Source organism: Tamandua tetradactyla, chromosome 19, assembly GCF_023851605.1.
Source record: "Tamandua tetradactyla isolate mTamTet1 chromosome 19, mTamTet1.pri, whole genome shotgun sequence".
Lineage (NCBI taxonomy): Eukaryota > Metazoa > Chordata > Mammalia > Pilosa > Myrmecophagidae > Tamandua > Tamandua tetradactyla.
This window is the reverse complement of record NC_135345.1, coordinates 58655175-58677135: the sequence shown is the minus strand read 5'-3', so window position 1 is coordinate 58677135 and position 21961 is coordinate 58655175. Positions and strand designations below refer to the sequence as shown.

Below are 21961 nucleotides of genomic sequence, written 5' to 3'. Positions count from 1 at the left end.
AGTTTCAAACATACAATATTGAATAGGAATTGGAACAAATGGCTGTCTTTACAAAATGGGATTAGGATTAAAACATGGCTTTTTCAGGGTACATACATTATTTCAAACCAGCACATTCCACCCTCTAGACCCTAAAAAAGACATGTTTTCCCTGTATACAAAATACATTCATTCCATAACAATACAAGAGAATTTTAAACCATTTCAGTAATATTTCAAATACAAGATTAAAATCAGTACAAAATCTCATCAAAGTTAGTTAAAGACACGGACAGTCCTAAGGCAAAATTTTATCCATTTGCTCTGGACCTGTAAAATGCAGAACCAGTTATCTGCTGCCAACATACACAGGAGGACATTCATAGGATACATATACCCATTTCCATAGGAGGAAGAAACACAAGGGTCACTGCACCCATACAATTTCAAAAATCTGCAGGGTGAAGTGTATTAGATTTCAAAATCTGAGAGTCATTTATCTTCAGGGCTTCTGAAAGCAGCAGTTCCACCCTTTCCAAAGGCCTATGCAGTACCCTGCCTCTCTCCAAATCAATACTGGGGGACATTGAGGAGACCCCCTTTTTCTTGGCTCCACCCCCTCCAAGCATCAGGACCATACCTGGGCTCTGGCATCTCTGGGGCACATGCTCAACCCCTCCATGTGGTGGCAGCCAGGCCCTCCCCAGTCGCTAAGGAGCATGCTATACCTTCTCAAAGGCATGAGGTGGCACAGCTCTTCCACTGCAATGAGATGGGAGACTCATCCTCTGCCCTCAGGGTAAACTCACCCTCTCCATGTATATGGGTGGGTCCACTCTTCTGGGCCTAGGCTTCTTGGCCTCAGACCCAAACTTCCATGGTTCTCAGTCTGCAAACTCCAATTTGTCCCTTTTGTGTCCCCCTTTGTCCAGATTGGCAGTGGTTCCATTTATACCAACAGTCTCTTCAAGCACTTCAGGACTTCTCCATCATTCTCTTCACAGTTCCTCCAAAATCTTCCCCTTAGCCATCCAAAAAACCATTCCAACATATCTGGTATTTGCAAACTGCAGCAGCACCCCACTTTTCAGGTACCAAATCTGTTCTAGTTTGCTAGCTGCCAGAATGCAACACACCAGAGTCAGGTTGGCTTTTAATAGAAGGGGATTTATTTTGTTAGTTCTTCAGAAGAAAGATAGCTAACTTTCTACTGAGGTTCTTTCTTACATAGGAAGGCACAGGGTGATCTCTGCTGGCCTTCTCTCCAGGCCTCTGGGTTCCAACAACTTTCCTCAGGGTGATTCCTTTCTGTATCTCCAAAGGTCTGGGCTGAGCTGCGAGTTCTGAGATGAGGTATGCTGAGCTGCTTGGGCTGTGCTACATTAAACTCTCTCATTTACACACCAGCCAATTAAATCAAGCATCATTTATTATAGCAGGCGTGCCTCCTAGCCGACTGCAGATGTAATGAGCAACAGGTGAGGTTCATCTATTATTGGTTCATGTCCACAGCAACAGAACTAGGTGGCTTCACCTGGCCAAGTTGACAACTGAATCTAACTACCACAACCAGTATTCCAATTTTCAAGAGAAGGTGGAAAGTCTTATTTTTAAATAAAAGTTATCCGATTTTTGATGTTGAAAAATAATTCAAATTTAAAATACTGTGCTTTCCATTAGTTTGGAACCCAAGAACTTGCAGTCTAAGAAAACACATCTTCAGGCCATCCTTGTGCCATGAGCACTTTCCTGTTACCACTAAACAATCAAACAAGTAACTAATGAATCCCTGCCCTGTTAATCGCAGTGAAGCAGAAGTGAGAGAAGCAGCAGTCTTCAATAGAGAGTTTATGGTGAGATGACATCACCTGACAAAAAAAAAAGAAAGAGAGAGAGATTTCAATTAAGTTTAATGGATGTTTTGCAGGAAATGCAGGGCATATAGAAGAGAAGTTCTATAAAGCTCTCTTTGGGGGAAGTTTGCAGCAACATTGGAAAGTGGATTACACTTGTGAGATTAATGACAGAGATGGAAAGTCATGAAATTTCGAGTTATAAGAGTCAGAGGAGAAGAATATCACACATCTTATTTCAAACTGACCTTGAGTGGGCACACAGAGTACCCTATAGGTTTACAAAGTTGCATACCTTGTAGGGCAGATTTGGGGGAACCACTCAGACCTTCCAATTCCCAGCCTCATCCTTTTTAGTCAAGTCATGATGTTTTTATTATTTTAACACTATATATTTACTCTAACATTTTATTCTAGATATAGTTGAATAAATTTACTTATTGATAATATTTTTGATACCTTTTCCCAGAACCATAAAAATGATATAATGGATGGCATTTGAAGTGTCCCAGACAGACAATGTGATAGATGATAAGTTATTAAAATGAGATCCGTCAGGTAAGTATATTTTTGTTTCAACACAATTCATATAAATTCTAGGTTCTATACTAAGATAAAATAAAGCATGACATGAGAAGTCCAGTTAACTCAACCCTCAATTTTTTTTTTTTTACCTCTGCAGGGGTATTCTACATTGAAAAATGGATGCCCAGCAGAACAGAGGTTGAGAAATGCTCATTAGCAACATTCCATGGTAGACATGGCTAAATGTGACTGCTCAAGGGTCACTTGAGTATCTTTTATTAAAAACTGATTTTGGGAACTAACCCCCAGGTGATTCTGATGCTCAGCTGCAGTGAAAAAACATTGTGCTAACGGAAGATATGGTGTTTTAATTGTATTTAGATTTCTTTCAAAGCATGTTTTAGAGTAGACATTTTCTACATTGCTAAGAAAAACTTCCTTAGGTTGTATAAGTCTTAAAATTTATGAAGCAGTTTTGTAAAAGTTTGAACTTCCAACAACTGTAGAAGAGGCAAAAAGTTAATTAGATTCCCATTTTACAGATCAGGAAGTGATAATACCAAGAAATTTAGCTTAAATTTTCTAAAAGTAGTAGAACTGAGTAGAATTTAGTAATGAGTTATGATATAATGCCCATAGTGGGCATTATAATCAATTTATATCAATTTAATGAATTTTTAAAGTATAAATGATAGATGTTTTTATTGTGATATTATTAAGTTAACAAACTTGCTCTATAATCAAAATCATTGCGGTCACAATATGGCACTTTAAAATAGCAAATGTTAAGTTGAATGTTCTCTACAATATTATCTTTTATTGTTCTACAGTACTTTCTATAGTAATAGTGATAATTTCTATTTCTTGTCGAGTTTTCCAAGATACATTCTCTGCAAAAGAGTTCAATATGCCCAATGGTAAGGAGTGAGGAAATGAATGAAAGGTTATCAGGAGTGGGCAGGGAGAAAAATGAAGACAACAGCTTTGGGTAATCACCTGCTGAGTTTTAGAGCTATAATTGCCATTTTGGTTTGTCCTTAATGGGGCAACTCCTAAAAATCAGACACTGATATGTGCTGCAGAGGGGAGTGATGTGACCTTGGAAGAGGGAAACCTCTGCAGTTGAGGAAATCAGTCCTTTGTTGAAGGGATTTGCGTGGTATGTCAGTGTCTCCTATTCAATTAGTTTCTCTTTATCCATGATTCACTCAGCAGTAGTTTCCTGGCTCTCTATCACCATAAGTTCTACAATAGCACACTCCAAAATTAAATCCCATATTTTTGGTTGCACATTGAAATTTCAATCTAGGTATGATTTTACAACTTTGTAAAATATGTCTTGGGAAAATGCCCCCATGATCATCTTGAGAGATGTTATTTCCTGTTCCTTATGTCAAAGAGTAAAAAGATAGTTCACTGTCTTGCAAGCTTTTTCTTAAAATAAACTGAATCACATGTGGTTTATAGGTATTAAATGTTTTCATTTCCCCAGAGATTGAGTTTTTATGTATTTGATGAACATGGGATAGAAACATAAAAGATATGCATTTTCTCTATAAAAAATTGAAAATCATATTTTAGTCATCTAAGGCATTCATCTGTTAGATCTCAGAACAGACAGAAAGGTTACCTTGTTCCAAATTGCATGTACATATTCAGAACATTTTCTTCTTTCTTTTATTTATTCTTCCATTCTTTCTACTAATATTCATCTATATATATATTAGGCACTACACTATATATTAAGTACATCAAGGACCATATCAAGAACCATATTAAGGAGCTCACAGTCATGTTAAGGAAATGTATAAGAAAAAACATGCAATGCAGAATAATATACCTTGACATAGAAGTGTTGGTATAAAAAAGAAAGTTAACCAGTAAAGCTTGATAATACTATTGGAGACATAAACAAAACATAGATTTCTTCATTTGACTATATCCCAAAAGTCATTTACACATACAAACCATTTGATACTTGAATTTCTCAGACCAGAAATGGCCCAGTTTATGTTAATAAATTCTTTTGACAAGAAAAGCATGACTGTTAGAACTTTCCTTTCCTTCTTTGGGTATCTTGAGATGTTAGAACAAAAAAATGAACAGGAAAAATATTAAAATTAAAGGTGTCCTTTCAAAGTTGATCCTTAGTGACCCCTTTTTATTTTCTACTGAGTGAATATAATCTCATCTCAACATTTCAGACCTTCAAGTATGTAAAAACCCGCAAGGATTATGTTACTTGTTTACCTCATTCACAAATGCAAAATGTCAGAAGACAGTAACTAAGACTAGCTTTTAAAAATCAAATAGGAACATAGAAGGGTAGGGGATAAGCAAATGCTAGAAGAGAGAGCATGTCTAACTCAAAAAATACAAACAATAAATGTTTGAGCAATGTGAATATAATAAAATTAAACTAAAAAGAACCTGGGTGATCAGATATCATAAAGTATTTTTAAATCATAAGAAAAATATCCAAATGTCAATGAATAAAAACATCAAATGAGATGACAACTTATACAAAAAGAAATATGATTTTAAATATGCTTATAGAAAAAAGTCAATTCTTAGTTGCTAAGGGAAATCAAATTAAACAGCATAAGGTATCATTTTACAAGGGCTAGACTAGCAAAATTCTTTTGTATGCATGGACAGGTTTTAAAAGGATAATTCCTAGTGCTAGTGTAGTTCATGTGAAACAGTAAATACTTGGTGGAATTTCTAAATTAGTAAATTGTTAATAAATGCATTTGCCCTTTGAATAAAAAGAATAATAGCCATGCCTAACAATTATTCAACATTTACTGTCAGAAGATTTGTGTATGCATAAACCCCATGTAAGACCAATGAAGTATGTGCTTTTATTATGTCCATATTATAGATGAGAAAATTGAGGTTTCTAGAGTCCTGGGGTTTTTCATGGATGCCTTAGTGTAAGTGATAGAACCCAAGCTGTTAATCAGACCTAACATATAACAGTATACATTTGTTGGGATTAGCCCCAAGGATGAAATGTCACAGAAGAAAAATATGCTGATAAGCAAACAAAAAGACATTAATCAGTGTTATGTTAACAACCAAAAAGCAACTAAATATGTAGTCATTATTAAGAGGATGATGTAGAAATGTCAGAAATTAAAAGTAGAATTCAAATGGTACATACACTAATTATAACCATATAAATGCATCTTGACAGGTGGAAAAGGAGAGGAAACTAATGTGTAAAATGAAAATAACTATGTTAAAGATACTTTTAAAATTTTTATTTTAATAGCTCACATAACATCTTTCCAAAAGAACATTTCTTTGTCCCTTATCAAATTATATATAATTTAGACTTCATCCCTTATCAAATTATACATAATTTATACTTTGCCCCTTATCAAATTACATATTACTTTGAGGTCAGTATGCACAGAAGCCATGTTATTCTTGGTTATCTTAATTTTGGATAACTGATTTTGAATAAGAGTAAGCACAAACTGGAGGACAAGGACAGAGAAAAGCAAAATGAGAAGGGAAGATTTAAAACAAATTTCCTTTTTATGGTTAAAAACCTTTATAGAATTAATGTAGAACCATTCTCTGATTGTTGTCTTTAAAATTTTAATTTGATCTAAAGTGAAAAGTCAAGAGAATCTTGAATTGCTCAATATGGAATCATCGGGAATTTTTATGATTTGGTATAAAATTCCCTAGCAGTGCTGCCCATTTCCTATTATAAAGAGATAATAGTAGCAGAAAAAAAATGTAAAAACTCACCTAGAGAATATGTGAAATTTTAAGTAAAGTGTTATCATTAAATGATTGAGCATTCCAGAAGAAGCAGCAGCTGCTAGCTTGTATTTGATAGTCTGACATAGATTAGGATAATAAGGACATAATGGGCTACCATTGATTGTGACAGTTTATCACTTATGCTGTGTCAGCAAGATAAACATGGGATCAGCTCATCACATTCTACAGGATGACAAGACTTGTAGGGGCCAGGTAAGAGACATCACATGTGTTGTACTGCCCTTTTGTGGAGGAGCCAATTCTACACTGACTCATGGCAACTTTCTACACAATAGCATCTTAAAGGATGTTTATCTTATCAAGTTTCTGGGAAGATCACAGGTCCTTCCACAACGGCCTGGGTCTCTCTAAGGTTGAGATTTGCCTATACAGCCTATGTGGAGACATGCAAAGTCACCAAGAGGCCAGAGTGCCTTAGTAACAGTCATTTCTCTACAGGCGTAATGATCCAAAGCCTCTTAAACTGAAATGAAGTTCTCAAAGATGTGTTTTCTGTGCAACTTTAGCTTTATAGAAGTGACAAATATGAAATGAAGATGAGAAAATCTAAGAGAAATATTATTAAATGAAGATGTTTGAAAGACATCTAATCTACTGTGTTTGTTAAAGCTTGGTATTTTTTTTATTTTTATTGATTTGACCCTAGTTGAGAAAAAGAAAAGTTCTGATGATGCTCCAAGTCCAACATAATCCCAGAATAGTACTTATTGGAATAGTGTGTGTGTGTGTGTGTGTGTAGTCACGTACAACTGAAGACACATGGGAACCAATGGGTAGCTCTAACCCAAATGACAGGTTTGAGAATTACAAGTTTTAAATCCATGCTTCTCTCACTTTAAATTAAATATGACTCACCTGGGGATCTTGTTAAATGCAGATTCAGATGTAGCAGTCATAAGCTAGGGCCTGAGAATTTGCCTTTTTAGGAATCTCCCAGGTGAAGTAACTTGCATATTGAAGATACTACATGATAGTTATGTAGTTGATATCTTCTGCCTACCTCTAACAGTTTTCTAAATGTATATTAATGCAAGTTTTAACAATAAAGCTTTTGTCACACTTATTTTTCCCTAACAGCCTGTAGTCATGGCAAAAAGTTTATTACTGTGCCAAACTGACATCTAGTCATGAAAAAACATTTTGCTGAGCATTCATGGCAGCGTGTGAGTGATGGGAGTATGTGGATGTTGAGGGGAATTGTACAGAACAGATAAAACATGAAGGAAACACAGCCCTAACTTGGACAATTGGACTTGGAGATAAACTATACAGAGAAATAATTGCAAGGCAGTATACTTTATTCAAAACATCAAAAGGAAGATGAAAGTGAGTTTGACCAGGAAAATTACAAAAAGGTTCCCAGGGGGAATTATCATTTGTTATGGGTATTTTTAGTAGAAAAGAAATCATAAGACTAATTCAAATATTGGACACATCTATATTACATCTAAGAATAAAGGCCACAAGCTACTTTTCTACCTAATTGTTTTAACTGTGTCATGTGATACTCCTACCACCTTCTACTCATTTAGATGAGCCAGAAGTAGTGCTTCAAAGACAAACATTGATCAGCAAAATCTGAGGGACAACAGCAAACTTTGAGGAGATTCAAGTGATGCATTGTCTAAAATGGACATTTGATATTGAATTGTGGCAAAGCATCCACTTTTGGAGCTTTAAATGCAAAGCCTTAAGAGAGGGTTATAGAAGCTGAGATAACAGAAAAATGATAGGCAGTAGAAGGAAAACTAATAGCAGAGAACAGCTAATACACAGTAATGACAGAAACATGTATAGAAGGAGCAAAGTACATTAGAGTCACCCAGGGAGCTTTAAAAATCCCAAAGACCAGGCAGTATGCCAGGCCAAATGCTCTGGGGATGTGACCCAGGCTTCAGTGCTTTTAAAGCTCCCTAGTTGATTCCAAAGTGCAGCCAAGTTTGAGAGCCACTTATACAACAGATTTACTGTCATTCACTAGACCAGTTCTCCTTGAGGCTTGGTTGTGGAGTTTCCCTAGTTCTTCTTGAGGCTTGTTCATGTAATTGATAACTCGGTTTCCTGGGTTATCTTATACACTGGTTATTAAACTTTAGTTCTCAGCAGAATCAACCGAAGGGCTTATTAAAAAAATGGATGGTTGGAAGCAGTGTCAGAGTTTTTTAATTAGATTAGAGGAGGGGCCTACATTTACATTTCTAAGCTCCCAGGTGATGATAATGTTGCTGATCAATGGAACACACCTTATTAGAAAGATGAATTAGGAGACCGTGTGAAAGTGAGTGAGAAGGAGGCAAAGAGCAGGAAAGCAGAGAAGCAGATTCTAGGCTCTTGAATAATATGAATAAATGTGCATTTGTGTAAAATGGTGATTTGTTCACAGAATTTACAAAGTACTTTATGACTGTAATAAAGAAAACAAAAAAAGTGGAGAAGGCAAGAAATAAGACTGGTAGAGTGGACTGTGGCAGACAGGAAGAATTTGAATTATAGTATTTCATTGTATAAATTATGGTATGATGATTAAACTGAGCATATCTGGAATTAGAAAAGTAATTTTGGTCTTGGAATGTTAGTGGTTAATTCAAGAATAAAAAGAATTCTACCTTTCCCCCCAAATTCCAAAATGTGCATTTATTGTGATAGTTTTCATAAGAAATATTTTGGAAGCAAAGGGAAAAATACATTTATATGGTGCCTATCTCAAATGATGTATTTTTAAAATGAAAAATTGTGAAATAAAACAGCAACAAAAAGTTTTAGAAATTTAGAAAACAAAACAAATTATTTTTTCAAAATAATTGAATTTACTGTTATCAAACATTTAAAAAGTATTTCTTAGTGAAGTAACAAAAATTAGAATTTCTATCCTTCAGTTTGTTTGAGAATATATATATACAAGTAAATATATCTATGTATATATATTACACATCTATTTATATTCATTAAATATTAATTCCTGCTTTGCTCTGAAAATGATTTTGAATATTTTGGTCATTAAAAATAGGCATAGATTCTCAATTAAAAAATACCTTTCTGAAGAATTTTTACTGTGAAGGGGCAATATTATCATTTCTGCTAGTACATTGATACATAGATGGATTTCTCTTTCTTGATCTTCAGGAGATATTTTCATTTACTTTATTGTTTTAGCTTGTATAAAAATGCCTTCAAAAACAGTAATCATCGTTTCAACTTCAGTTTTATCTTCCTTGTTCCTGTTATTTAATGCATCAGTTTTATCAACTGTGACTGCTTCAGCAATACTTTATTTAAATGTCTATTGCTGGAAATGGAAGGGCAAAATTATATCTCTCATTCATATTGTCTTGAAAGCTTACATATTTATTTGTTTTCACGTCCTTATTCATCAAGTTATCTATTTCTTAGCTACAATAAAATTATAAACTACATATCACACTTGCTTTATTTTTAGGGTATCAATCTTTGACAATTCAGAAAAGTATACAATTGCAGTTATCACAAATTTCTCCTATTTAGTACTATTTTTTTAAAAAGATTTATGTACCCATGTATTTGGCCTGAATGAAGTTCCCATAACTTATGTGTTTTTCCTTGAGAAAAAATTTCCCAAATCAGAATCTTGTATTAAGCATGATATGAATTACAAGGGAGAAAATGTCCCCAAGTATTTGCAACTCATCAGCTCCGCTGGTAGAAGCAAATGATTCAAGGATCACTCCACTTTGGACAGTTATTTTGCTTGGCCCCTTTATCTTCTTGTTTCTTTGTCCTCAAAAATGTTTCATTTTATCATAGTACCTGTATTAGATAGGGTTCTCTAGAGAAACAGAATCAACAGGGAACACTTGCAAATATAAAATTTATGAAAGTGTCTCACGTGACCGTAGGAACGCAGAGTTCAAAATCCACAGGGCAGGCTGCGAAGCCGATGACTCGGATGGATGGCCTGGATGAACTCCACAGGAGAGACTCACCAGCCAGAGCAGGAATGGCACCTGTCTCCTCTGAGTCCTCCTTAAAAAGGCTTCCCATGATTGCATTTAGCATCACTAATTGCAGAAGACACTCCCCTTTGGCTGATTACAAATGGAATCAGCTGTGGATGTAGCTGACATGATCATGACCTAATCCTATGAAATGTCCTCATTGCAACAGACAGGCCAGCGCTTGCCCAATCAGATGAACAGGTACCACAACTTGGCCAAGTTGACACCTGTCCCCAACCATGACAGTACCTTTAGAATACATGGTGCCCTTAGATTGCAAAAATATTTTAATTTTTACATGATAATAATCATGATCAAAGATAATTTCAAATTTTAATTTTAAAATACTCAGCTTGGGGAAAGCATTTCCCAAACACAGGTACTGCATTTTGATAATAAGGTTGAGGGTGGGAGTGTCTGTTTATATCAGAAATTCAGACCCAAAGAAGAGGATGCCTGGACTGGCTGTGTGGACCATAGGAATACTGAGGGATTGTGGTTGGCCTTGATTCCAAAACCAAATCAGTACTCAGTCCCCAAGAATGTCTGTTAAATCAGACAAATGAGGTACCTGGGAAGAAAATCAAATATGTTGAATTTGTAGGGCATTTTGAAATCACTGAAAGTATAAAATTGGCTGAATTTACAAATGGGGTGAGTCATTGAGTTGAAGTCCTTTAAAAAAATTGGAAAATTTTTCAGGTTTATAAATAACTTAGAGAATAAACTCAATAATTTAAGAAATAGCTAGAGTTTAAAATTTTTAATTTAACTCATTGAAAATCATAGTTTAAAAACAGAAACTTAAATCTCTCAAAAATATTTTTTCTTCTATAAACACAGAAATACTTTATTTGTTTATTAAAGGCTGGACATTTACAGAATTTGGAAATTTGTCAAAATAAGTACTCCTTCCTCAAGTTAAGTCAAGATTACAAAAGGCAAGGGAGTGGAGTGACTGTATTTATTAAAATAAAGAATATCCATGGTTACATATCAAAATATAAATACATACAATTGTTGACAATTGTGTTTTAATACTTAGTCTAATCTCTTTTGTACAGAGAGAGAATTTCTTCATCCTAAAAATTTCTAATACTTAATTCATGCAACATATTACACATTTATAGAGAAAACAAAAATGCAATGGTGTTCAGAGATCTCGGAGTTTCAAGAATAGCTTCAAAAGACATCAAACTTATTTTAATATTTAAAAGTTATTTATATAAGTTGGTATAAAATATTCAAATGTTTAAAACAATGCAATATGTTTCAATAGTTTATGTGAGGAAATTCTGGCAAAATAATGAATTGTATAAATGTTTGTAAGTAGCTAAAAACTTTGTACATTTCTCAAAATCTACTATTTTGAAACCAATAATTCCATTTTCTCATATGGTCTAAACTCAAGAAATATAAATGTTGCCTAATATGAACAGATAATAAACCATGAAAGAAATAAGTTCGTCCCAAGGCTAAGAGCAGGAAGAAAGGAAAGTCGAAAAAAATGCTGAAACCATGGGCAGGAAAACCTGTTCGTAGAAATATCATCTGGAGCTGTAACCTTTTCTTCTGAGCTTGTTGGACTGCAGGACATATAACCTGAGCATGTGCAGAGAACAATGTCTCTGTCCTTTAAATGACTTTGGAAACACCTAGAACAGAGATCACCTCTCAGAACCAAGATTATGAGGACAGGGAGACACTGAAAGCAAATCAAATATGAGAGGTCCCCTCATCTCCATTCCCATAAAATCTCCCTTAATCTCCTTTATTAAATCACAGACACAGTTTTGAGCCTGGACCCCTGTCTGCATGGCTTGGTGACCTTGTATTAAAGCTCTTTCTTTTCTCAAAATCCCAATATCATGTATTGGCCTGTATGCATGCTGGGCAGCAAACCCTTGTTCAGTAACAATTTGATGACCACAGAGGGACCATTTGGTCTCAGTACACATGTCTGAAGTTCTGTGGCCCCAGCAGATGGAATTCAACAGTTGCTGGCCCCAGCAGAATGGAATTTGCCAGTCACTGACCCTAATTGCACACATAGATCTATTGTTTTAGAGGCTCTGTTGAGACATTGATTGAGACATTCTCTTATTTCCACCAGCATCACAGAATATTTGACACACTCTAATTTTGAGGGAAGAAACCATTCTGGGAACAAATGTTTTCTGGGTGAGTAAGTTTGAATGAGTGCCTCTTCTTTTGCCAAAGCTTGTCTGGTAGAAATGTAAATTTGAGTCCAAAGCTAGAATAAGACTGCTTTCAGGGGTTCCAATCCCTGTTTCAGGCACATTATCTACTAGGATTGTCAGTTCAAGTCCCACCCTACAACCTTTTATTGAGAACAAGCTCCAAGATTTATGAGAATGAGCCATAAAAAGTACCCACAGTTTCTAGTTCTGGTTCAGGATAAGCTTACAAGTGTTAGAAGTCAGGTTTGAGTCCTGTTAGGCAGATCAGACCTTGGGAAATATTCTGTTAGCACTGGATAATTGTAACCATGGAAAATTTAATGACACATCTGACTGTAGTCCTTTTGAAATAAATCCCCAATGATAATGACTCTCAAAATTTGAATCAACATGGAGTATGCCCTGAAAGTTTTCAGAAATGTTTGGGTCCTGTGACTTCTGTTTTCCTCTTGATCTCCCCTATGGCAATAGGAACTCCTCTGTAAAGCATGTGACCTGTCCTCTTTTATATCGAACTGGTTAACTGATTCCATGTTTGGTTATATGCCATTTTGAAAAGGTTTATGTACCCTAGAAAAGCCATGTTTTAATCCAATCAACCTTGTGGGAGCAATGGTTTCTTCTAATACTTATTCAGTACTATATGTTTGAAACTTTAATTAGCTTATCTCTGTGGAGATATGACTCAATCAAGTGTGGGTATTAAACTTGTGGGTCTTGATTTGTTTTACTATTATCCTTCAAAAGAAGAAGCACTTTGGTAAAAGCAAGAGAACAACAAGAGAGACAGCCACAAGATTTGGAAAGAGCAGAGAAGAATGGCAGAATGTGCAGAACCACGAAGCAGAGTCCACCAGCCAGTGACTTTTGGAAATGAAAAGGAAAACACCTCCCAGTGAACTGGACAGAAAGTTAGCAGATGACACTGTGTTCACCATGTGCCTTTTTTGGATGAGAGAGAAACACTGACTATGTTTGCCATGTGCCTTTCCACTTGAGAGAGAAACACTGAACTTCATGGGCCTTCTTAAATCAACATATTTTTTCCTGGACACCTTAGATTGGACATTTCTATAGACTTCTTTAACTGGGACATTTCCATGGCCTAAAAACTGTTAACTTGCAGCTTATTAAATTCCCCTTTTTAAAAGCCATTCTGCTTCTGGTATATTGCATTCTGGCAGCTAGCAAATTAGAACAGGTTACATCCTTACTTGAGGCACTAGCTGCTGTTGTCTCCCTTTCTGGAAGTCCAGAATTTTCCAGACCATGAATTTCTGGTTTCTTTCTACCCAAGAGTTCAGTTCTCAGCTTATCCCTTTCCTGTCATATTTTACTATAAGCTGCCAGGAGAAAACAGGCTGAATTTTCCAAATTTAGTTTTCAAATCTATTCAGCTAAGTATACCAGGTCATCACTTTCAAATTCTGCCTTCCATCCAACAGCAATATTCAATTTTACTAAATACTCTTCCTCTCTAAAGCAAGGACCTTCTTCCTTACACTTTGATGTCTAAGTCCTTATTGGAAGTATCTTTAGAGTCCATATTTTTGCTAACAGTTTCTTCAAAGCATTATAGACCTTCTCTATCAAGTTATGCACATTTTTTCTTTGGTACCAAAATCTGTTTTGGTTGCTAATGCTGCCAGAATGCAATGTATCAGAAATAGACTGGCTTTTACAAATGGGATTTATTCAATTACAAGTTTATAGTTCTGGCTTTTATAAATGGGATTTATTCAGTTACAAGTTTATAGTTATAAGGGCACAAAAATGTCCCAAATAAGGCATCCAAAGAAAGATACCTTAACTCCAAATGAAAGTCAAATGGCTGTCAAATGGGAAGGCATGTAGCTGGTATCTGCTGGTCCTTGCTCCAGGTTCTGTTGCTTCCAGTTTCTGATTTCAGTGGCTTCCTCTTTAAGCATTTGTGGGTCCACACTTAGCTTAGCTACTCTGGGGCAAAACTCTGGGTTTGGTCTCTTAGCTTAGCATCTCCCAGGACTGGTGGTTTCTACTTTTCAGATTCTGGCTATTTCTGTGAGACCTTCCTTAGTACTTGGGCTATTTCTGCCTTGATCTCCAGACATCTGTTTGTGCTCCCAGCATCTCCAAATATCTGCAATTATGTTGGCTGTGAAGTAGCTGTGCTTTTCCAAAATGTCTCCATTTTTAAAGGACTTCAGTAACTCATCAGGACCTACCTTAAATGGGTGGGGGCTCATCTCCACCTAATTAAAAGTTCACACCCACATTTGAGTTTGTCACATCTTCAGGCAAATAATTTAATTGAAAGTTTACACCCACAACTGGATATGTCACATCTCCATGGAAACAATCTAATCAAGGTTTCCGCCACAAACAATAGGTTAGAGTAGGAAAAATACTTGGCTTATTTGGGGTACATAATTTCAAACTAGCACAATGATTTTCTTTTGTGGCATGGCCTGACCCCAGTATCAACTAGAATCCTGGAAAAAATGGCCAGAAGATGGATGCCTTAATTTGAAGGCTAAGTTTCAATTAGTTTTATATTGTAACAGAGAAGAGAAATAGAATTAAATCCCATGTGTTCAATCTTTTCTGTCCTGGTCTCAGAATAAGAATTCACAGAAAAGACACATTTATGATTTAAACTAGTAAGTTTGATGTTCTTGTTGTTTTGTTTCTGACTTCTTGGCTAAAAACTTTTATTTGAAGCTACAGACCTTCTAATTGTGTCTGTCTGTTTGAAGCATTATTTCCTACCTCTGGATGGTCATACCAAATTAACAAATAAAAATTCTTACAAGAACTCTATTCAGATTGCTTAAAGATAAATAAGTGCTTGTACATGCATAAATTAGTACTTCTGAAGTCCCAGAAATTAAAGAAGCCAAACTTCTTATACTCCTTAAACTCTTCTAATCTTCCTCCTGTGTGACCTAGCTTAATCTAACTCCCCTTCTATAGCAATAAAATTTCCTAAATTCTATTGAAGTCTCAGTGTTTTTTAAAAAATGTCTTAACTGATAAATCTTAACATACAAGCAATTCATGTATGGTGTGCAATCAGTGGCTCATAATAACATCACATAATTGTGTATTCATCATCATGATCATTTTTTCAGAAATGAACACTCCAGAAAAAGAAAGAAAAACTCATTCATACCATATCACTTACCTCTCCCTCTCATTGACCACTAGTATTCCATCTACCCAATTTATTTTAACCTTTGCCCCCATATTTGTTTATTTTATATCCATATTTTTTACTCAGCTGTCCGTACCCTAGACACAAGTTTTTCACAATCACACAGTCACATTGTAAATGTTTTATCTTTACACAATTGTCTTCAAGAATCAAGGCTACTAGAAGACAGCTCAACAGTTTCAAGTACTTCCCTCTAGCCCCCCCAATACACCATAAACTAAAAAGGAATATTTTTATACTGCATAAGAATAAACTCTAGGATAACCTCTCAGCTCTGTTTGAAATCTCTTAGCCACTGAAACTTTATTTTGTCTCATTTCTTTCTTTCTCCTTTTTGTCAAGAAGGCTTTCTCAATCTCTTGATCCTGGGTCCTGGCTCATCCTGGAATTTATGTCCCACATTGCCAAGGAGATTTACATCCCCGGGAATCATGTCCCACATAGTGGAGAAGGGTAGTGATTTCCCTTACCACATCAGTTTAGACGGAGAGGCCACATCTGAGCAACAAAAGAGGTTCTTTTGGGGTGATTCTTGGGTATCATTTTAGATAGGCTTATCCTATCCTTTGCAGGAATAAGTTCCATAGGGTGAACCCCAAGTTTGAAGGCTTGGCCTATTGATTTGGTTGTCTCCAATGTCTACAAAAATATCACAAATTCTCCAAATGGGAAAGCTGAATATTTCTTCCTTTCTCCTTAGTATCCCAAGGGGACCTTGCAAATTCTTCTTTAATCACTGCCCAATTTACTCTGGGATATATTGGGACATCATACTAACTTGGACAAACCAACAAATTCTCATGCTTTATCCAAGATTCCATGTGTTTACAGTAATCAACTAAACTGACCATACAAGTTAAATTATGAAATGCACTGCCCCTAAAATACAAATTTTGCACCAAATAAACATCTCTCCCTTCGGCCTCACACAAAAGTTGATGTTTAAAAATATGGACAATATCATCCTTTGCCCTGTATTCTGATTTACCTTAGTCCTATCCAAGTCAGCTTCATTCATATCTCTACTCAAAGCTCTACTCAAAGTCAGGCCCCCTTTTCAACTGTTTAAACGTTCCTGTATGGGGTACTGCTGACTTTCACAGGTTCAGAGCTCTAATTCTAAGTCTCAGGTGTCACATAAATACCCGAAGTTTCTGGGAATGACCAGGTTATAAACAACAGCTTAGTATCTCAGAATTTAGAAATATACAGTTATAACTCATGAATATATATGACTGCTATAAGAGCTTACAACTAGGACTGTTTACAATAGGTTCCAACCTGATAATCCAGGCTCTTGACTTCAGTTTACTGAGTTTTTATATTGTCGTTAGTTCATATGAGTGAGGCATAATATTTGTCATTTTGTTTGACATTTCACTGGGTTTTACAAAAAAAATCAATCTTATTTCAGAATTATGAGCTTAATACTCAGACATTGACAATTAATAAACAGTTCTGCTGTGATGGCCATGCAGAAATCTGGATATTTCTGCACGAAACTATGTGGGGGAAAAAAACTAATGAAAATTAGTGTTCTCTAGGGAAACAGAACCAACAGGAGATATCTGTAAATATTATGAGATTTTATAGAATTGTCTAACACAATTGCAGGAATGCACAAGTCCAAATGCTGTAGGGCAGGCTGCAAACTGGCAACTCTGATGAAATTTTTCAATGAATTATCCAGGAGATACTGGGCTACCTAATGGAGAGATGAATGTTCTCTCTTCTGGCTGTTGAAATGATAACCTACCCCTTAAAAGCCTTCAAACATTGGATTAAATGTCTGTCATTGCAAAAGATGCCCCTCTTAGTTAATCATAGATGTCATCAACCATAGATGCAATCAACTGAATGATGATTTAAGTCCACAAAAGATCCTCACAGTATAGGCCAGGCCAATTTTTATTTGGCTGCACAACTGGGCACCATTACCTGGCCAAGTTGACAGAGAAGCCTAACATTCACAGTACACCCTCTAGTCAACTTGGAAGCTATCCAAATTATTTTTGGGGGGATGTGCATGGACTGGGAATCAAACCCAGGCCTTTCACATGGCAGATGAGAATTCCACAGTGTGATGCTTTTTAAGCACAAAAATAACTGCAACAATTTTTAAATAAAATTCTACAGTTTTATTGTTAGTAGTGATATTTAAAGCATATTTAATATTATTAACAAAGTAAAGAGTTTATAATATTTTTAGGATTCAACATTTTCAGTATGAGAGAAAATAGTTCAGTTAATCAAAGATGTTAAGAAGGAACACACTAATGTAATTATTTTTAGAAATACATTTATTCTTTTCTATCTCTGTTTACCAAAATAGCTTAGGAGCAAATGCCACTCCAGTAGCATACCTGATATGCAAACTCTAGTGCCCTTTTGTCTCTAACACCATTTTCAAAGAACCAGCACTTGTCAGAGAAATGGCTATTTTATGTTTAGAGCAGAGAAGATTCAAATTGAAACTAGAATTTATTTCTGGGCCAGAAATTAAGGGCATTTTCAAAGATTAAATGGGTCTTGTCTTGAGGACATAGGAGCAAAAGAGCTAAATCGAAAGAGTGCCAACGGGGGCAAGCTTATGACAATTGGGCACCAAAAGGAAATGCAGAGTTGAATGAATTGAATCTATAAAAATTCATGAATGCATAATGTTACTAAAAAGAAAAGTCTTCATAAAATACACAGTGTCACATATGCTCTTTTTGTTAAATGTATTTAATTAATTCAGTCCTTAGATTTAAATTCTAGTTTAGAGGAATTATAGGAAATATAGGAAAAAATTAATCAAACTACAAGGGCATTCTCCAGGACAACTGAAACAGTCTTCAGATCATACATGTTTTTCGCACAAAGAGATACTGTTAAAGAATAGAAAACTAAAGGGCCAAAACAAAATATGTGTAAATGGATCTTAATTCAGACAAACAGCAAAAAATATACTGAGGGCAAATGGGTAAATTTGAATATGGATGGCACATTAAATCATAGCAAGAAATTGTGATCCATAATTTGCGATTATGTTATTTTAGCTATGAAAGAAGACATGCCTATTTTTAGGAAAGCATCCTGAACTATTTAAGAATGAACCATTACCTGGTCTGTACTTTATGTTAAAATATATTAGCATAGACAGTGAAATATAAATGTGTGAGTATGTTAGGTTCAATCTACCCCCAAGGGAGGATCAACTGTCCTAATTTGGAATTTAGATTTCAAGGGTATTTAGCTAGATTTTATTCAAAAAGACCACACTTCCAAAGTTGCTGACAGCATTTTGGCTATCTTCATCTGTAATCAATACCAGATTACATCAATACAGGAAGTTTTGTTAATTAACATAATTACATGTCAGAATTGGATTTTTATAGTTAAATTATTGATTGGTTAATTTATGTAGTGGATACTAGAAATGAATTTTCATTAGTGAATCAATAGTTTTCAAGATGTATGGATTTGGGTATTTTTGAGGCATTCCTATTTTTGGATAAACCAAAATCAAGCAAGCAGAGCAATCTTGACCCTTAGAAAAGCTACTCTAGACTATATTCCTAAATGGCTTTACATCCATCCACTTTCTCCAGAAAAAGGTTCAGTATGGTTAGCTGAACCTTGCCATCAGACTATTACCACATTTGAAGCACATCCCCTTGAAAAAAACAGACAGAGCTGACTTCTCTGAGATCACAGCAGTTTACATGAGTGCTTTGTCTCTGCTTGCTTTTGTCCCAGACTTGCATTCATCATTGTTAGAAGAAATCCACAAAAGCCATCCACTTCTCATGATTAGAATGTGCATAGTGATATTTATCAAAAATAATCTAGTAGTTATGAATTACTAAATTGGCTTAGGCCAGTTTGCGGCACCATTTCTCTGGCCATTATTGATTAATGAATATAAATACAGCCTAATTTAAGGCAACAAGATGAAAACCTGAGAATTTTATAGAAAGTATATGGAAATTAATGTTTTGAAAGATACTATAAAGACACTAGAATCACCAAGCTGGTAAAATAGAATTCTCAAGCTGCTTATGGCCTATATTTGAAACTGTGTGGGATGAATGAGAAAGAATCCAATGGGAAAGAAACCATGATTTTGAGAGGTGGACAGGTTCTAGATTCAGCAATACCTGAATTTAGCTGTCTCCCAGGAATTTTCAATTATATAAATACCAAAATTATCTTCAACTAGATCATCGCAACCAACACAGATAATTATTTTAAAAAATGAATATTTTTATCAGAGTACTAAAGAATTTCTTGACTCATTCTAAGTTTATGAATCCCATTTACCACATCTTCAATGACTCTAATCAAAACTAATTAATCAATATAAATCAAGGTTAATTGTTGCATAATAACAACTTGGTTTACTCACAGGATCAATTGAGTAGCTTATCAGCAAATGTTCCTGATTTTAATTGTTTGGTACCTATACAAACTTTCCTAGTTCAAACCTTGGGACTTGGAAAACAAGTATTTTAATAAATACCTGTTAATCATCTATAAGGAACTAAAAAATATAATGGTTATCAAGTTTACACTGCTCCTACTTTCATGAACCTACATTCTAGAAGGGAATACAAACATAAGAATGAAAGTAGATTTGATGTATACACTGGATAAAAAGTGGAAGAAATTAAGTGAACATATAGTTGAAGCTAATCTTTTTTTTTTTTTTTTTTTTTTCCTGGAAGGAACCCCGGGCCAGCCAGGGCGTGGCTCTGCAGATCCAGGGCGCACTGAAGTTAATCTTTGAATATGAAAGATGAGCAGGCATTTACCGGGCATAGAGAAGGTAAAGAGTGTATCAGACAGAAAAAAATGATGTTATTTGAAGAATTGAAATAAATTTAAATATGAGTCCTGATGGCTAAGTTCAGGTGTCAACTTGGTTAGTTTGGTCAAGAAAGCAGTGGCCTGATTCTTACTGGGAGGATATTTTGTGGGTTTAAGTCATCAGTAAACTAATTACATCAATAGCTGATTACATATACAATGAATTAAGGAAACTGCCTTAAGCAATGAGAGAAGTCTCATCCAATCATTTTAACACCCTAAAGGGAGAACTGATGGAATTTCTATCTCTACTTCAACCAGCCAGCTTCTCCTGGGAATTCATTAAAAATCTTGATGCAAGTTCCCAGCTTGCAGCCTGCCCTATGGCATTCAGATTTGCCCATTCCTACAGTCACATGAGCCAATTACTATTAGAAAAACTCCTGCTGGTTCTGTTTTCTTAGAGAACCCCAACTAAGGTGTAGGTGGAGCCTAAATTATTAGAAGCAATGGACAAGATATGATGAAGAAAGTGGAAGCATATTATAAAGTGTCCCATCAACCATGTTAAGAATCTATCTTGGGGACAGTTAGGTTTGGGCATTAAGAATTTAAATGCAGGGTGAGGTAGTCAGATTTTGAATTTTGAAGCATGAAGTGATATAGTCAGATCGAAATTTTAAAAGGCTAACTAGTTTTGAAATAAAAATAAAGGGTGAGAAGGAGTATAAAAAAGACAGAATATTAATCCATCAGATTATAGTGATGAGAAGAGTAGCTGGCAATTGGATTAGAGAGGAGGGGATGGATTGAGCATACGTTTAGAGGGTAGAATGTAAAAGGACTTGGTGACTTGTTTAGACTACGAAGGAGCAGGAATGGAAAGAATCAAGAATGATTCGGGTTTCTGATTACCTGCATTTCAGTAGAAAACAATATGGAGCGCATTCTTAGAAGTAAAGAAGATGAGTTAACTCGGGCCATACCAAGCTTAAGTTTCCTGTGATACACCTGAATGGAGGTATTGTTTTGGCAATAATAAGACAACACTTTAGCTTTATAGATCTGAAGCATGGGGGAACAGGTCTATCTTGAAATAGAGATTTGTCCATCATCAGAACATGCATATTTACTGATGCTGGGGAAGAAGATGAAAGTGAAAAGGGAAGACTTAGGGCAGATCCGTGGAACAGCAACACTTAAGGAGTGCAGAATAGAAGAGGCAGTATAAGGGAGACCTTGAAAAGCAGCCACTAAAAGATGAAAGTCTCCTAGTGTTTACAGGAAAAGTTTTGGGAAAGAAATAATGCTCAACAGTGTTGAACATCATTGGGAGATCAAGAGAGATGAGAACTGAAGAGCAGATATTGTGTCTGGTCACAAAAAAAGGCTTGAATGATTATAGTGACAGCTGTGTACATGGCGTGTTGAAGGTGGACATTGAATCATAATGAGTTGAAGGATGACTCTGAGTTGAGAAAGTTGACACATTGAAATGGGCAGTTTAATCCAGATGTTTGGATCTTATAAGAAATAGACAGGGAAGTAAAGAAAGGAGGGAATAAAGCTGCGGGATGTTTGTAGGGTTTCTCATGTTGATATTATCTGTTGAACTTTTTTAAAAGGGAGTTGACCATATATAAATGT

At 35.4% G+C, this 21961-nt stretch overlaps 1 long non-coding RNA gene across 1 annotated transcript in view; it reads right to left on the bottom strand.

The window, feature by feature from the left end:
* Positions 1-357: 357 nt before the first annotated feature.
* LOC143663639 (uncharacterized) overlaps positions 358-21961 on the bottom strand; it is a 46709-nt gene continuing 25105 nt past the window's right edge. Inside the window, exon 4 of the long non-coding RNA XR_013166086.1 lies at positions 358-1847. This is a non-coding gene — a long non-coding RNA (uncharacterized LOC143663639). The remainder of the gene's footprint in view (positions 1848-21961) is intronic.